Source organism: Anguilla rostrata, chromosome 8, assembly GCF_018555375.3.
Source record: "Anguilla rostrata isolate EN2019 chromosome 8, ASM1855537v3, whole genome shotgun sequence".
In the NCBI taxonomy this organism is placed as follows: Eukaryota; Metazoa; Chordata; class Actinopteri; order Anguilliformes; family Anguillidae; genus Anguilla; species Anguilla rostrata.
Window position 1 is genome coordinate 42,185,025 of NC_057940.1, and position 16,999 is coordinate 42,202,023.

A 16,999-nucleotide genomic window follows, 5' to 3' on the forward strand; every position below is an offset into this window, starting at 1 on the left:
TTTTACTGGCCCAAATTTCCTTAATCGGTGCCCCAGTTCTTACAACTGCCCTCCTGCAGAAACGATATTGTGAAACTTTTATATAGGCTAAATTATTTTTATAAAACCGTGTTCATGTAAATGTATTAACCAAAATTCTCGAGAATTATCTAATTTTTCGTAAATATGTAACGGTGGATATTAAATAAATAATAGCCTATGTTACTCAAAACGTTTAGTGACATAGGCCTAGTTTTTACAAACATTTGCTAAATTTGGAGCAGATCATTGGGCTATCGATTCATGACTTAAACTGGAAAACTAGCCAACATTGTATCCGGTAGACAGTTGGCTACAAGTTATAGCGTATTAGCAGGAGATTACGTATACAAAGTAAAATTGCGGACCCGGGTATTGCGTGAACGGTGAGGACCCGCTACTTACCCGTCGTCACCATAGTGTGGTGTGAATGGGTCAAACGCGGGCTGAACCCGTGTTCAATATCCCGTTCCACCCCCGGGGTTTGTGTGTGTGAAAGGGTTTAGTCTGGTCGCAAGACAGAGTTGCTGAGGAGTGTGGAGATAGTAGTGGGCGGGACAAAATTGTCAGTTTTGGGTCGATAAATCACATGGACCCATTTGGATCACATACTCGTGGAAACGGTTTTTAAGTTGCCACTTGGTACCTGTGCAATTGTAATCTGCAAGGCGACCACAGTGTTTGCCAAGAATTGGTGAGTAAAAATCCCGAAAGCTGGATAGACGATAGAACGCTAAATGCAGCACGAGTTATATACCGCCTCAGTCTAACGTGGAAATAGTTGCTCGTGTTAGCTTGCCAGCGGTTTCTTTTTGATATGCGTGTCCACCCAGCTGACGTTAGCGCTCGGTTCAATTAAGAACTTCAGCGGTTCATATTCAGGCGTATGGTGAAAAAAGCTAACTACCAGGCAGTGGAGATAACGCTCGCTTGCTAACATTATGAATACTATGCAAATGCAACAGATAGCCAACTGGTGTGGAGAGGGCAACAGGTTTAGTTATGCTAGCTAGCTAGACTGACAACTGGCTACCGTAAACATTTAATGTTTGTTATCATTAGTGAACGCGCCACGGAATTTAATCAATTCAGATAAAAAGCATGATATCTAGCTATACGCGGAAATAGCTAGCAGCTGCTAGCCGCCGGTACCAGTTTACGGTATACCAAACTAGACGCATGTCTTTGGCTTGACCGGCGTACGGTTGGTAGTAGCCGACGACCTGATTAGTATTGTGCATGACTGATGAACATCATGTTTGATGCCTCGAAATAGAAAGTATTTTCATGACCTAAATTAACGTCGTGGACCTTTTACGTTAATTGTCGCTGTATGACGCCAGTTCACGTACTTACAAACATGTTATGACGTTGTGATGGATAGGTATGTAGTCCATGCAGCAATTTAGCTTTACCCCTTGCCGTCTATTGGGGGAGTGTGTCTACCATTTAGGGCTTATTCAACAGAAGAGCTGCTGTTATAGCAATTTTTTCTGACGTTTTAATTTTGTTTAGCGATTCTATCTATATTACCAAAGAACACATGATACCAGTCAAAACTAAGTTATGGATTAGGCTATGTATAGTATACTGATTAGCGCCCACTGAAATTCTTTTGTGACAGTGTTCCCTCCTGCCAGCACTATACGGTCTCTAGTCTTTTCTCAGGCCTCTTATCCCTTTATCATCCACTTTCAGTATGTTGATCATCTCAGTTATTAATCTTACTATGTTTTTAAGCCACGAATGTCACTTTAAATCACGTGAATTTGCTTCAGTGAATTTGTGACACTTGTGTTCTAATAAACTGCTGGGAGAATTTGGTTGGAATTGAGGAAAAATGTTAAAGTATTCTGGCCCATTAAAAAAAGGCTGTTTAGAGCGTGGGCTTGCAATTTGAAAAAGAGAACATGGATGTCATTTGTTTAGTTTAGTTAAATGTGTTCAGTGTTTTCCATTCTTATGGAATTTAATCATTGTTTGGTTTTATGTTTTTGTGGATTGACACTGATATGTAAAAATTTGTTCATATGATAAATCACTTCTCTCTGCAATGATATGATTAGGGACAACTGATCCCTTAGGGGTGAAGGGAGATGCCACTATTTGCATCTGTATTTGTCAACCAACTAATTTTATTATTATTATTATTATTATTATTATTAATAATAATAATAATAATAATAATAACAATAATAATAATAATAATAATAATAATATTATTATTATTCGGATAAAAACCGGAAGTGGGTGTGGTTTAAACTGGAAATTAGTGGAGTTTAATACTGAAGCTGTATTTCATGACAAAAATCCCAGATTTTTACCATTATTATGCTATTGTTGAGATATTAAAGCATTAAAGTTGTGACTTTAAAATAACATTCAGGGTAGTGATACAAGACAAATGAGCTGAATTTGGAAATTAGGCCCCCCAATATAATTGAATGTGTTGGACATGCAGCTCATTTTATCTGAAACAAACCCAGTCACATTTCGAAAGTCCATTTTATACAGTGCTGTGAAAATGTATTTGCCCCCTTCTTGATTTCCTCTATTATGGCAAATTTGTCTCACTGAATGGTTTTGGATCTTTAAACAAAATGTTGTAGGCCTACTAGCCTGAGTAAAAACAAAACACATTTTTAATTATCATTTCAAACTCAACAAGCACAACAAATCTACCAAACTCGTAAATGCCAGTGGGAAAACTCAGATTTTTTTATGGTACTCGAGTTGGTCATTGGTCATTTCTAGATTTACATTAATGCCTCTTTCAAACATCAATAAATGTGAAAATTCTCCAATGATTATCAATATATATTGGCACATTTCAAATGAAAATACTGACTGAAGACCAGCTTATTAACTTGTTGAAAAGCCTACAATAATAATAGTAGTGACAAAATCTCACGATGCAAACGTTTTATTTAAAAAATTTGCCATTTGGCTTATATTTTGCCCCGCAAAAGCTCCGTTTTTTTATTTTAATTAATTTTTTTTTTTTTGCCAATTTAGTCAAAACTTTATCATGCATTGAAAAGAGGGGACATAATATCTCCGTTAAATTCAACTGCACCATTGCTGGAATATGTATAATCAGAGCAGGATAAGGAAATGGAAAACTCTTGAATTAAATTGAATTCAGAATACAACTTTCGTTAGGTGTGGGCATTATTGGCTACTCCTGTACAAGTCAGGAAAGAAGATTTATAGCCTTGCCTAATGAGCCTACTCCATTGTATCTTTCACATTCTGTCGAATTTACAGCTAAAATGGGGTTGAGGAGGAGGGGTGTACAGCTGGCAGTGTTACATTGCCTCTGTGTGGTTGCCCATTGTATGGCATTACAAACGCAAATTAATAGAAATACAGAACACCAAACATTTGACTTTACTGCTTTGAAATACATTTGCCAATAAATCTTTAAAGTATCAATATTTTATGACATCCCTGCTCATTTCTCGCCTGGACTACATCCCTTAATCAAATTCAAACCATGGGCCTGGACAGCTATACTCATTATGCAATGTAATCTACAAAAAAAGAAGAGATCAGACCCTACATGCCAGCCAGGCCTCTCCATTGTGCTACTTCTAGGGATCTGGCCACTCTCTCTTCATACCCCCTGTCATGTCTCCCACTTGTTCTTGCCCTTTGGTGGTGGAATGAGCTTCCCATTGTTGTCAGATCAGAAGAATTCTTACCTATCTTTAGATGCAGTCTAAAGACCCACCTCTTAAGGCTGTCCCATGACTCTCCTGACCCTCTTTAGCTACCTTCTTTCTGTTTCGATTTCCTTTTGGGGTTATGTTAGAGGTACAATTGTGTAAAGATGGGTTAGCTGTTAGCAGTATTAATTTTGTTTACAAAGCAAATTAATCTTAAATGTGCTAGTTGCAAATTGTGTAGGACCCCTTCATTTTACATGCAACAGTTTTTGTTTAGCACATGAAGAGGTGACGTGGGGAACACAGCAAATGAAACGCAATTTAATAAACTACCAGCCGATCCGATGTGTGAAGTTGTGATGTTAGGCAGAGATTAATCGTAACTTGGAAATGCTTTCCTTGACAAAAGCATTGAATCTTAATAAGAAATAACCTTTCGGGATACATCTTGTCCTGCTAACTCATGTTCTGCTTAGTACCACAGGAATATAACGAGAACAATGTGCTACTTCACACTAGCCCACCCACGAAAAAAAACTGAAACTTCTCCGATGATGGGGTCGATATATTTGTACATTGTAGTTCGATATTGGAGAAACTGCAAAATGAGGCAATTCCAGGCACTATGTTGGGTCACTTTTTTGAAAGGAAGAAGCTGCACATTTTCAGCAACCACATCCTGTTTTGTACAAAACAGGAGACAAATGGCAGTCTCACTGTACGTTGTGTTTGTTGTTTATCAGCTGTCACACAATGTTTTTGAAAATAACCCGACCTGCTGACACGCCTGATGGGGGTTCAGTCATGCACACTTAACTGAGCCTTCCCACCACCACTGCTAACCGTACTGAATGCATTGGTTTGTTATTAAAAGAAATGCACTAATGACCATTGGACATTATATTTGGCTTGCATTAGAAGATGCTAAATATCTTCTGTCCTTATTCTTGTACATTCTTGTCTGGGACAATGTCTTACGAAGCACTCGCTCCTCCAGCCTTCAAACTTCTGTGTCCCATGTGGGATCTTAACTGCTGACCCTCTGGTCAGGACCCAGAACCACATCTCCTCACTATGTGGACCCATGAGAACCAAAAGTACTTGGGAGATACCATTGGTGGGAACTTCTGTACTGCTGTTATGTTCTTTTTTGCATGCTGCTGCAGGTTCAACAGCATTTTAGCTTTAGAAATCACTGTACATGGACTCACAGGTTCCCAGATTTAGGTCCTCTGGACTTAAATCTGGGAACCTGTGAGTCCATGTACAGTGATTTCTAAAGCTAAAATGCTGTTGAACCTGCATCTGGGCCATTCAAAACGGGCACTAAACCGAAATGGTATCCAAAACAAAACCCCTAGTAGTGAAAGGTCATTTAATGTAACATGGCACGTGTTTCAATGAAGCAGTAAAGCAGTACAGCTTAGAAACCGTATTCTTGAAAAAGGCACCTCAAGGACTGCTTCAGAGATCAAGGCCTAGATTGACTCTGTGAATAACATTTGCTTCTCAATCAGTGGCCTGTAGTTACAACAATCAGTGCCGTTGATTGGTATTTTAAAAGGTAATGGCAAAATGTGGTTTTCTTTGGGGTTGCGGTTAAGATTAGCCTAAATTGTGTCGCTCCCATTGTGATGGGAGAAAGTGTGGCGGTTTTCAAACCAGTTTCTTCAAACAAACACACCCAGCGTTTATGTCCATTTTCAGCTTTTTAGCCACAAAGGGGATCTCAGAAGGCCTGTATGAAGCCCTATTACCATATGAATATGAACAGATCCACTGACATTGCAGTCATTCCTCAGCCAGAACAGTCAGGTGGGAATCCTCCCTGCATGTCTGGTCCGGAGTAGCATTTCTGGAAGGCTGTAGGCCAGGGTCCCTGCTCCAGTCACCTCTCTCTCTTCTTCCTTTATTATGTGGACCTCTTATACATTCCTTGTACAAAATGCTGTCTGGTTTTTTAGGCTGCAGATTATTTGCATTTACCCCTATTTACAAGTGATTATTTGATATACAGGTATAAGACGGTAAGATTTTTCATTTGTTGGGCCAAGTTTCCAACCTTTTCTTGATTGATTGTGGTATTAACTACTGTGAATGGTTCCTATTGTTGTGTTATGTTAATGAACCACCTAACATTTATTTTAGTAACCCTAGAATGCTACATTTTTAAGTGTATGTCACCATTATGGCCTCCACAGAATGTATATCCCTACATAGAAATGCACCCAACTTTCTAATAGTCTGCACGATGCTTTAGAAATATGGCATACTTAACATTCATAATTTTCTTGTCCATAGTCTTGTAGTTGCATGGACACGGTACAGCCTTATTTCCAATCAGGCCGGCAGGTCCTCAGGTGATCAGAAATGTCCAAGCTGAAGACTGATGAGCTGGTAAGGGTGTTGACAATTAGCACATCACTGCTTCTCTACCTCACCGGCACCACCCCCAGCCTACGTCTCAGAGGCCCCGTGCAAGCCCCTTAAAGAGGCACACAGTTCAACCAGTAAAACGCCCCGCCATCCCCCCCCACCAGCCCCCTGTGTACCAGGGATGAAGAGTGTTTTTGAAGAGTGCTCTTCTGGGAGCAATTAGCCGTGCGCTCGATGTGATGTTTTGCATCAGCCAAAGTGCAGCCCGTGCGGTCCGCATGTGTTTGTGTACTTTTTAAGCGGGTGTTTGTCGTGATACTGCCACCTTTTACACCACGTTCTCCCACATGCCCTGCCTTGTGATAACTGAGCAGGTCTGTCTTAAAGTACACTGCTCAGAATCAAATAGCCTGTTTTGAACACATTTTTACTTTAGTAAAGAAAGAAGATTCATACAGTACCTTGATTTATTGATTTTTTTTTTGTTGTACTTTGCAGTCTTTATGTGTTTTAACTCAGATTTGTTTTCTCCAAATTTGGAATGACACATTGTATTTGCAGGCCAGTCTCATTGCTGTAACAGCTTCTGTTATATTGTGAATTAACAGAAAAGCACATTATCCCCTATGAAGCACATCACAGCATTACACAGAGTATTACACTTGCAGTGTGTAGATGACTACAGGAGCCATTCTTTGTGATGAAATGACAATAATCCAACTGATTCCAGCCACCATCTAAGTAGGATGAGGTAGCCGACAGCTAATATTTCGCCGAATCTTTTGTGAGCAGTTGTACCTATAGACAAGTTATTATTAATGCCATGCCTTTCAGAAAGCCGACAATTAACCAAAATTCTAATGAGTGAGATCCTATGTAATTTATGAAACAATTTTTAGCTGCAACATGAGAACCTCTTCTAAAATATAAATGTAATGCCAATTAGTTATTCAAATTAAAATTTGTATAGCCTGCTGAGTTCTGAATGCCAATGCATTTGAATGTACTGTGAAAAAGTGAAGCTGGAGAAAATGCTCTGCAGCAGTTTTGAGTGGATCTGCTGCTGCAAAATGGGCTTTAGGCATCCCAAAAAATAAAAAATAAAAATGTCAGGTAAATAAAAGGACAAGCCAACTTGTCATCGTTTGCAGTAAATTGTAAAGTGTCCCACCCCCATTCCCTAGGCCAGCGTTTCCCAGCCTTTTTCCTTCCGCGGCACACTTTACAAATTTACAGAATCTCATGGCACACCACGCCGACAGAAAAAAACCGCGAGCGACGTACTGACGTTGATGTGACGTGCCAACAGTAGGCCTAAATGTTCTTTTGGGGTTTTAATTAAGCGATATGCATTTTAATGACATTTATTTTGGCTTTTGTGAATGGGGTTTTGTTCGTTTAAGTTTTTTTAATTCATTTGAACATTCAAATTTTTTTTAAAGGATTTTTCGCATGGCACACCTGACCTGGCCTGACGGCACACCAGAGTGCCGCGGCACACTGGTTGGGAAACGCTGTCCTAGGCTATGTATAATTTTATATGTCAGCTTGTTGGTTCTGCCTAATAAATGATTTATACATTTACATAAAAATGCCACAGTAGTAACGTTAGGCCATATTGCACATCCCTAATTAAAACACCAAGAAATGTCCAATGAAAGCCTAACTGGAAAGATGAGCTTGAGGTTATACTTAGCACTTAGCCTTGTTAGTAGTAAACCAGATAGCCATATCGTACCGCAGTCATTAGAATATCTGATATCCAGAACATCAACATTTTCACAAAAATGTAAATAGAAATTTGCTGACATGGTCTACACATATGCATACATTCCTTTCACCAGTATTCTGAATATAACTGCAACAGCCCATTCAATAGACATGTTGCTTTGTATTGCTTTTTTCAATGCAGCCGTGGCTAGTGTTGTATGTGGCTAGCTGATGATTGAACTGATTGATAATTGAGGCATAGTGACAGTGCAAAGTGCAAAGTGCAAAGCCTGGAATCAAACACTGCTTTCTCTGGTAAGTTGCACGATATGCCTTTTAAATCATTTTGCTTTTCTTAAATCTTAAATGTAGTGTTGCCTGATTGGGTGATCAATTCGTGTACCTTTATCACACCTCCTTATATTTAACCAAAGCATGACCAACCCATTTCTGAACTTAGCACCGACACTTCGGTCTTGAAAATGGCATATTTTTGGCCTGCAGAGTATCTGGTTAGTAAAGGAGTGAACGGTGAGCCCTATAGCTTAGACGTGATTCGTTTTCAACTCGGGAGCTGAGTGTAACATTGGCTCAGTCATTCACTGACTGCGTCCACAGTGCTGACACACAGTGGCCCAAAGCAGTGGGCGGAGCTCAAGTCAACCAGGGTTCCTTGGGTTTCTGTTGCTCCCAAGCTACTCCCAGGTGTCTTATAGTTCATCATCATCAGTATCTTGTGTACAATATCCTACTTATCATCAATAGGAGGTTCTCTCGCCTCTGATTTATGCTGTAGAATGCTGTGTGTCTTGGAGAGCAGGAAATGGTAGGTTTGTTGTAGGCAAGCGCATCAGGATTGCACGCGCCTCAGTTGCAGTGCTTCCTGTGTGCGTGTGGATGCCACAGTGGTACATTAGGGTTGTATACACTGTACAGCCAACCATATTCTGCGCAGTACGTTTCAGCAGTCTGCTTCACCAAGCTACATGCCAAGATTTACTGTCTGTTGATCTAGTTTGAGAAGAGGATTTTTATTGTATTTTGTTTTTGCATTAAGCATGTTAATATAGGACTAATTATGTTTATTAAATGTTCCCTCATTGTTCCACAACATATGCAGTTGTAGAAGATCACCATTTTTTAATTTCATTTTTTCATTTTTCGCTATGGTGGGAATAAAGTATATTTGATTATGCTCCAAAACCACATCATCTCCCCTCTGAAGGAATTTACTGTAAATGTTTGGCCATGGGGGTATTAACCAGGGTGACGTTAACACATTAATTGAATGAAGATTCCTTAGAAATCCTCCTTCAGAAATTCTCAGTCGAGTTCTGGTTTAATAATTGGGCACAAAAGAGCCGTGGTCTCTGGGAGCATTCGTCCTCGTGGAAATGGAGGGCACGCTCGGAGGCGGTGAGAATTTCGCAGGGACTCCCTTAAGAGGACAGCAGAGCCCCAAATAAATGCTTCCACATGACCTTGTTATTTCCGAGCCGGGCCAAGCAGTTCCCCAGCAGAGTGACGCTCGCGACTCCTCATCTTACCGCTCTCCCTGCGGTCGGGGTCCGGTCAGGGTTCAGCTGCAACCGCTCCGCACATTAAATTTCCTTCAGGCTTGTGTTTTTCCGCTGCCCCCCTCCCCCTCCCCCCATGACCGGCAGCAGAGCTTGCATTCGATTCCAGAGAACTTAACGTGGTGCTTGAAACAAACGATAATGTTAAAATGTTAAAACCTTATTCGGAAAAAGAAAATGTGGAGTGCCCTCAGTTATAGAATGCAGGTACAAGTTCAGCTTAAATGGTGTTAACATTACCAGTATGTTATCTTCTTTTGGGTATATGGTATGAAATACACTTAGGAAGTTTGAGTATTAAAAAGAATTTAAAATAATTAATCTATGTTATGCCTATGTTAGAGGACTTTAGTGAAAAAATGGTGGTGCTACTGGAATGAACTCATTGAAACAAAACATTAAAGTATGAAATGTTGACTTGTTCTATGCGCAGCAGTCAAACATCGTGGCAAGATAATTCTATAGGGATCTTTTTTGAATTCCTAAAGAGAAAAGTTAATCAAAGGAGCTTTAATATATACATTTAAGTTTGTATGGGGAGGGGAGATGTGACAAATACATCTTGACTGCAGCGAGGAAGACTTGGTCTGTTTCAGGTAGATTGCACCTGGTTCTTCCCATCAAAATGATTAGCAAACAAAACCAGATGTTGGATTTACTGGTGGAAAATGTTTTCATAGTGATGGGTGTGTCACATTCACCTTCTGTAATACATTTCCATTTGTACCCCAGATAATGTTTTGATCCACAACCTTGAACTAATGGAAAACACCACCATTACTTAGGACCTTTATTTTCAGTTCTAACACGTTCCCAAGGAATCACAATTCCAATCAACAAACCATAAGCACTTCTTCCAGCTTTCGTGGTTCCATTTATCTGAAATTTCATTACGAGGAAAAATCTCCCTTCACTAGCTAATATCTTAGACTGAGTTTCCCCAAGACCATGATTTTTTCCTTGATGAATCCAACATGAGGATGAGGCCATTTCTTGCCGGTTGTTTTCTGTAAATTACATGCTTGGGTTCTCTGTAACAGTGATAAAAGTTGACTTCTGCATTAGAACATTCAATTTACAATCCATTGAGGTTTCCAGTACTTTACAGTGGTGGGTTTATGACAGCGTTTCCCAACCGGTGTGCCACGGCACTCTGGTGTGCCGTCAGGCGAGGTCAGGTGTGCCGTGTGAAAAATCCTTTAAAAAAAAAATAAAAAAAAGTTAATGTTCAAATGAATTAAAAAAACTTAAATGAACAAATCCCATTCCCAAAGCCAAGATAAACGTCATTAAAATGCATATAGCTTAATTTAAACCCCAAAAGAACATTTAGGCCTACTTGCGTGCGTGTGTGGAGGGGGGCTGCAGGGTGTTTATTTCTGTAAATTTGGAAAGTGTGCCGCAGAAGGGAAAAAGGTTGGGAAACGCTGGTTTATAAGACCGTCTTTCAGACTATTGAGGTGCCCTTGTGCAAAGACGTGAAGGCGGGCAAGCGAGCGATATAATTTGCTTTGCAGCTTGTTCCTGTGCGTGTGATCCTTATCAACTTCCCTTTAAAGAACACAAACAGACTGTGTCCCGCTTCCGACTTTCAAAGCGGCCGCTCAGATGGCATCTCGCAGCTCTTGACCCCTGAACGCGGAAGGTCACGTGATCGGTGCCGATAAGCCGCAGTTAGCCACACACCGAGCGCAAGCTTCTGTCGCGCTCAGAGGCGGCGCTACGGTGCCTCTAGAGGTCACGACCCCTCACTGCCGCTCTAATTGGCGTTGATTTCTCCCAGAAGGTTCTCCACATTTCGGGGACCTCCCAAAACACTTAAAGCAAGCAGTGTCCTGTTCTCCACCAGCTTATCCCTGGGTTTGCTTTCCCACAGGACCCCCTGCCCCCCCAACCCCCACTGGCCTCCCTCTGCTGAGTTTGAAAAGAGTTGAAACCTTCTCTTGTAACTTAAACATTTCATACCAGGAACCAACTAGTTTTGTTGGCCTTCTTCCTGTGCTTCAAGAGCTTCTGTATTTATAGTGTGGTTCTCGGAACTGCACACGATAGTCTAATTGTGGTCTGAGAATGGCGTTGTTTAACATCAATATAACCTCCTCATATTTATGCTGTATATACAGATTATTTTTCTTTACTTCTGCAGCCCAAAGCCTAGACCCATTTAGCTATATTGAATGCTATATTTGCCAAGTTTCCACCCACTTCTGAGTTCAGATTAAATGTTTTGTTCCTTACTACTCTCCGGAACTGAAAGGTTCACTTTTGTCTCTTCTGCAAATTTAACCTGACCATTTTGTTACCAACTTCCCCTGTTTCATCGATTACTGGTGGCGTGGTTTCATTTTGTTCTCTCTACAGTTTATTCTCTCTCTGTCACTTTTTCTTTTTTTTATTTCACTGAAATTGCATGTGGAACTGCGGTACTGACAGGTGACCTGTGCAAAACAAGAGACAACATCAGTGCAACAAGGTCGAAAGGCGTCTCATTCTGAGCAGAACCTATCAGCACTTACCGCAGGGTTCCTTTGTCACAGTGTCGAGTCTGTTTCGATTCGGGAGCCCCATGCAGACTGCCCAGCGGCCGTATATTGGGTCCCTGAAGCGGTGTTTGGAAGCCGGTGTCTCTCACACGTGCAGTGCAGACGTAGAGCAGGAGTGATGAACGCGCACGTTTTGAGAGCGAAGTGGTCTCTGCGCCAGGAGAAAGCATCAGGAACACAATGGCTCACGTGTGCGCCATCCTTCAGGCCGTCAAAGGTTTTCTGTAATATAAAACGGTCAACAATAAGCGCTGCGTTTATTTTTAGATTTCTTGCCTGTCGGTTCTGAACATGCCCTCAAGCCCTGCCTTATTTGTGGTGATTCATGTCCAGAAACGTGCTCCAGAGGGGTTGTATAAATAGGGGCTCTAAAATGTCAACAAGAGACGCATTGGTTTCTGAAGGATGGTTTCCCAGTCGCGCAGTTGGCCAGAAGCAGTTCGTTTCATCCAGTGTGTGACTGGAAACGAAATGCCCTGTGTCGGAAATAGCTTGGATATGGTTTTTGTTTGTTTGTTTGTTTGTTTGTTTGTTTATTTTGTGTGTATTTCAGCATGAGTTTTTGTTCGCTCTAGATTTCGGTAATGTAGTTCAGTGTTCAGCGCAGTCTTATTGTAGGATTGCAGAAACAGCGGTACCAAACTCCTTGCCCAGACACTTCAGGGGGACCGGCCTGAAGTGAGGAACACTGGAGCGCATGTTGCTCAGGGCAAAAGACACTGTTTAATGAACAGGGTAGGACTGACGTTTTAAAGTGTGCGACATCTTCCTCAGACTCAAAATACACAGATGCAAGGGCTACACAGAGAGGAATATAAATACCCTCCCCTATACAATGTAAGGTGCGCATTTGTAGAAACTAAAAATACCTTGCACAAATGACCACATAGGCCTACATAGAATAATTATAGGAACATATGACATTCATTGCTTTTCGCAGGTTGTTGTACAAGTGTATACGATTTGGATTTTTATGAATAAATTGATGTTCGCTTTCACTCTTTATGTCGGAGGGCAGAAAAAAGAGAATCCTTGCAGTTGATTGGGGCCCGTTCTCAGAAACGGGCCTGTCGAAGCAGGCTGCACGCACGGTGGCTGGTTTCAGGGGCCGCGGCAGGCCCTCCGAACGCGAACGCGGAGCCGCGCGGGGCCGGCGGCGGGCTCCCAGACTCCCCTGCCCCCACAGCAGCGGCCCTGTAATTTCCAGCACTGCCCAGATGCCAGCGAGATTGCTTTTGAACATTTCCTGGAAGGGCATCCCAGTGGATATAATTCACTGTCGTGTCGCTCCAAGTAGGAATATTTTTGGATTTCAGTTCTCTGCGACTCCCATCCAGACTTCATCTAGCTGTCTGGCCTGGCAGAAAGACATCATTTATATTAAGAAATATAGGATGAATACCAAGGGCGGCCTGGATTTGGTGGGCCTCCATAAACTAGGGTTGTGGGAACACGTATGTGGAAAAAGCCATCACCACTACCGCAAATAAGCTAGGCTAAATTATATTGTCATTCCTTTTTTTCCCATCTGTAAATTTTTAATTGTATTGTGGTGTAGGCTGTAAACAAACACTTTGCACATAACGTGTCATTTTCAGAGCAAATACAGTGAAAGGCTAAACCAGTCGCTTTGGAGTGGTGTATTTTCAGAGTTCATATTATGATGGCATATTTATGTAGACCTTTCATTTTTAAATGGCAATACAGATTTTGCATTATTGTATTTTTGTCTGTGGAGGGCTGGTCTTGTTGGGGCCATAATTTGTCCTGGGGCTGCAGGTACTCTGCTGTCTGTTTAAAATGATTATCTGTGCTGACGGTCGAAACGAAAGTGCTAATCGTTACCGTAAAGCTACTTTGATCCTCCCGTTAGCATGAGGACGTGGCTAGCTGCCGGTAGGCGGTCTCATGCGGTGAGGTACTGGAGAGTCCTCTCGTGATCAGACAAGCTGAGGCTCAAAGTCGGCTTAGTGACAACCTCCGCCTTGAAAGGTTTGGTCACGTTTCGTTTTACTCATGCCGTGCTCATTTCACTGATCACAGATAAAAGCAAAAATGCTGACGTAGTCGAAACACTTCTGTCCTTCAAAAAAAAAAAGAATTGCAAAAGAAGTCAGTGTAATCTTGTTAATCTGGGCATAGCCAATTTGTGCAAAATGGAGGGGGTGTTATTTGGGTCACAGATTTGGCTGGATTGCATTCATACATCGAGACCCTTTTTCGTCTATTAATTGCACTAACATGAAACCTAAGGTGTTTTTCTGAAACGAAATTTAAACGTGCGTGTTCCTTAAATTAGTTTTTATTTGTTTTTCTGAAACTTTCTGAAAGATGTGTTGGAAACGGGACTCATTCAGGGCTGCAGACCACCTGGCCTCACTACACATTTGGTCAGAACATTAAGGAGATGAATGTGTACGCGGTACATAAATCCACCGCACGAAACTCCTGAAGTAGCCTATACGTAACGAGTGAAAGTTTCTTATGAAATTGTTTAAAATCTGAGCTTGCATCAATGATACCCACAGTAGCACAAACAGCTCTTCCCCCAGGTCACCTGTGTATTAATTAAGGATTCCCTGCAGACTCTCGTTGGCTGTTAGGATAAGGAAGGCAGAGGATTGTGAGGTAGCCGTTATGTACATGTTCTGTGTTTTTTTAAATTTTATTATGAAGCTCAGACTTCATGCTGGACACTACACTGGCATGCAAAATAGACCTGTTTATCAAAACCATTGGCCAAAAAGCATTTTTCTTTTTAATGGTTCAAAATGTTATGAGGTTGGTTTTTAGATTTTTATATCTAATGGTCATAGGTTTAATATTTTCCCAAAAATGTACTATTTTTAGTGGGATTAAAACGCGTTTCTGTTGCAACATTCATCACTTAGCCTGCATATTTATATATATATGTGTGTGTATATATATATATATATATATATATATATATATATATATATATACTTTATATACTTTATATGACAGCTGAAAGTATTGCATGGATTGAGTATTCAGAATTCTTGCTGTATTTTGTGAACCGCAGATAATATAGGCTAGTATGCCTAGGCTGCTGTGGCCTAATTTAACTGTGTATGGTGCAGCGTGAACAAAGCATCTACCTTCATTCACAGAGTAGGCTAAATTGCAGTGGATTAACATGGTATTCCCTCGGTGCAAAACAGCCTTGCTTTCATTAAATAAAAACACAATTTGGGAAATGCACGACTATGGATTTATTTATTTTTTGCAGGTAAATCAAAAAATAGTAACATGCAAATAATTAGAACACATTGTCTTGCGTGAAAAGAAAGAAAAATAATTTTCTGAGAAATTATAGGGTAAACGTGAAATGAAAAATTGTGTGATCTAGAGATATTCACACAGAAGACTGGATTTGCCCACAAGAAAGGGGCTAGCACGAGCATAATGAAGGGACCATTTGCAGAAGCAGCTCTACACTCCTACCAAAGCGCCAGCAATAGTGAAATTCCAAAGCTGCTGATTAAGTTACATCGTCATGCTTTTATTCGTCCTTAACTTTGCTCACAATTAAACTAGTTTGTTGTGGCACAGTAGGTCATTATAAAGCTTTTAATTAACATTTTAAGCATTTAAAGGTGTTACATCATTGTGGATGTGGTTCTTTGTGCACACACAGAATTTCTAAGTGGTTCATTGCTGCTGAAGAACCTATTTTTTTCTTTTATGGAGGATTTTAAGTAGATGCTTAGGCAGTTGCACTCCCTCTATTGGCTGGTGTTCATTTTGGATTGTAGCCCTATAGATGGCAGTCTGGAACCTACAACTGATTCCACGTAGAGGCTGTCCAATCCTGTGAAAACAGGGTGGTAAATCCACCCAGGAACCGGATTGGACAGCCCTGATCTAGAGCATGATCTCCAGGTGAACTATCTGTTTGAGAGGAGTACGTTGTCAGTACGATTTTCTTGAGTTAATGAGGGGGTTTAAATTTTTTTGGAGTATATGTTTCCGCACCCATCTTTTACGGATTAATTTGTATGTGTTACGATCCCAGTGCACTCTAAGTGGATACGTGGGGGCAGCAGCAAAACAACCAGTTTGATGTTTTGGGATGATGGGGCTAAACCCTGCAGCTAGAAGAGTTCTCTCTTTATTTACAATAGTGACAAGTCAATAGTGACAAGTTAAAAAGAGTGATAGTACCAAATCAACAAGAACTTCCAGCTCGCTTCACTGGTCTAGTAAAAAAATATCTTTTACCGCAAACCTAGTGACACTAAATATCTAAACCAAAATACAGTGGGTGGTATTCAAAGGGGAAAACACAAAGGTCGAAGGACTAATTATATAGGTGCGTAAGGTAAGGATTGGAAAGTGCTGATTACAGTTGTGTGGACTAATCGGAGAAGGTCAGATGGGTGGTAGAAGAAAGGGATTGGATAGCACTGGAACCAATGGTGTGAGACCTGAGGCAGATGACAAGGAGGGAGGGAAAGAGAGAAACATCCAAAACAATTCAAGTGCCTGCCCAAGGCACAGCACATAACAGGATATTAAGATTCTTTACTTGCAAGCTCCTCAAGCTAATTTCTTTCTCACTTATAAAATTCCTGGAACATAACATAATTAATAGGCACGGCTGGTGCTCATAACAGAAGTTGAAAATAATATTTAATATCCGTGTTTTCTACCAAAGCTCGTACTAACTTTTATCATTTTATGTTCTGATTCCGAAATGGAATGTTTTGTGTCAGGCAGTTAAAATAAAGATGGCGGTAAAACACTGATAAAATATCTCCGATCTCCATTCTCCCCCATGGGTGTTACATGCTGCCATGGGAACGAGGTGATGTTTGGAGCAAGGGGTGCTCGAGACGTACAGGCAGTGACATCACTAATATTTTTAGAATTAGTTGCTTTGTTTGTCAAACTCATTTTGCAGGGCGGCGTTTGAAACGAGAGCTTTCCATTTCGTCAGCGCTGTCGCATTTGCACACACACGATAGCCTGCATAATGCTCGGGCACAACAGGATAAACAAAAGCCCATGTGCACACCCATGCAGGGTAAAAACAAACCGGGCGGGAGAGACATTGAATCAAGACATATCAGTTCACAGCATTAAC

The 16,999-nt window shown here is 40.9% G+C and overlaps 1 protein-coding gene across 2 annotated transcripts in view; it reads left to right on the plus strand.

The window, feature by feature from the left end:
* The first annotated feature begins 440 nt into the window (after positions 1-440).
* The window catches only part of LOC135261749 (protein tyrosine phosphatase type IVA 3-like), a 54,820-nt gene continuing 38,261 nt past the window's right edge, over positions 441-16,999 (plus strand). For both annotated transcript variants that reach the window (XM_064348336.1, XM_064348337.1), the window contains exon 1: positions 441-712. The gene's annotated coding sequence lies outside the window, so the exon portion shown is untranslated. The remainder of the gene's footprint in view (positions 713-16,999) is intronic.